This window comes from Marmota monax, unplaced genomic scaffold, assembly GCF_021218885.2.
Source record: "Marmota monax isolate L192 unplaced genomic scaffold, Marmota_monax_Labrador192_F-V1.1 WCK01_AAM20220418_F8-fsc00017, whole genome shotgun sequence".
NCBI classification, from domain to species: domain Eukaryota; kingdom Metazoa; phylum Chordata; class Mammalia; order Rodentia; family Sciuridae; genus Marmota; species Marmota monax.
The window spans coordinates 1532921-1534971 of record NW_026695241.1 but is presented as its reverse complement, the minus strand read 5'-3'; positions in this window follow the sequence as shown (position 1 = coordinate 1534971).

The following is a 2051-nucleotide window of genomic DNA, read 5'->3' as shown; positions in this document are numbered from 1 at the left end:
TGTGAGTTACCCAGGGTGCCTACCGCAGGTGCACCATCTTGTCTCACTTTATGTCAGGCTCGAAATCGGTGGACCGCCCTTTGAATATCTCCTGGAGATGTTTTTTAAACATTGAATTAATATTCTAACATGGGAATAATATAGATTTTTTAAACGGAGCTACTTTCAGCTTGCTTTGACATATGGGAAGTCCAGCTGCATGAGGTCAGTTCTACCACTTGGGGGCAGTCTACAAGGTCCAACAAGTGACTGACACTCTACACAGAGTGCATTCTTGGTTCTCCATGGTCACTGCCACTCTCGTTACATCCCCAAAGCTAAAGCTGAGCCTCGGGTGCCCCATCAGGCCCTTATGGTTGTTGCTGTCATGATGGAGAGGTAGTTCTGTAGTTCTGAGCCCACCAGCTGGAGGCTGAAAGCAGAAGATAGGCCAACAGAGACACTTAGTTCGAGGCAGTTAGGAAAGAGACTATTTCCTTGACATTTTTAAAGATGACACTAGTGGTCTAATAAAGCATGTCTGTTAACAGAGTATGGCTTGAGATAGCTTTGTGCTGCTCCCAGCCCACGGTGCTTGTTTATCTCCATGACGTGGAATTTGTGGCACCTCTTACCCTTTCTCTCAGCAGGATCCTCCGTGCCCATAACTTCAGGTGACATCTCATTATGGGCTCAACAGTGTCCTCCCCAAATTCACATTGAAGTCCTAACTCTCAATGCCACAAAATGTGACTGTGTTTGGAGATAAGTTCTTTAAAAAATTATTAAATTCAAATAAGTCTATGGGGGCGGGGGGCACTGTTCGAATCTGACTGGTGTCCCTATGAGAAGAGGAGATTAGGATGAGCTTCCAGGGCTGTGGGCACAGAGGGACAACCACAGAAGCGACAAGAAGGTAGCCATCTGCAAGCCAGGGCCGCCTCTGCTGGCCCCTGATCCTGGACTTCCAGCCTTCAGAACTGAGAGCAAATACATTTCTCTTTTTTAATCCCCCAGCTCGTGATATTTGATTATGGCAACTCCAGCAAATTAACACACATCTCTGAATTGAAAATCCCAAATCTGAGTCCCGGCCACACTGCTGCCCTGACCCCCAGACCAGAATTCTCAGCAGCCTGTATCATGTCTGGTCTGCAAGCAAAACCCGATCAGGCCTCAGCAGAGCTGCAGAGCCTGGATCCCACCCTGTCAGGAGGCTGCGGCAAGGCCCCAGGAGACAGAAGGAAACGCGACCCAGCAGGCAGGCTGCAGGGAGGTCATAAAGTGCTAAGAAGCAATAGGCTTTCTAAAGGCCCCCAGAGATTTTCAAAGTGCCGTTTTGGGAAGATGAATCATGTAACTGTGGCCTTCCCTTTTTAGGCTCGATTAACAGGCCTAAGAATGTTGCATCGTCTTATTTTAGGCCTCCATCCTGCCAACCAAACACAGCCGACCACAACAAGCATTGGTTAGGTTCTAATAAAGCATATCTGTTAATAGAATATGGCTTGAGATAGCTTCGTGCTGCTCCCAGCCCACGTCACAACGGAGGGGCATGGCCAGCATCTGGCCAGGCTGTGCAGACAAACATCACTCAGGGCCCCACGGGAAGAGGCTGGGGTTTTGGCCCAAGTCTGGGTTGGGATGTTGTCTAAAATCACAGAAGGCGCTGGGGAGAGAAACAGCCCAGTTTCCCATGCCTGTGACTTTATCACTTTATTTGACTCTTTGGAGGTAAGGGAGAACAAAGTCCCACCGTCTCTGTAACTGGATTGTAGTAACTCTGCATCATCAAGAAAGGAGAGCTTCAAGACGTGATTCTAAATACATGCTCTACTCAGACAGTCCTTGGGACCAGCTGGAGGCATCAGAAAGAAGGTGACATAGATAGGGAGTGAGAAAATAAATGCAAAACCAAAAAAATCTCCAATTTATTAGAGCTTGTGAATGAGATTTCAGAACTACATAAAACAATAATGCTAAGCAAGAGAGACCACAGGTGGAACAAGAACTCAATCTAGATGAACAAAAGTTCTATGAGACACAATTTCTGCTACAACTATGAGATAAGT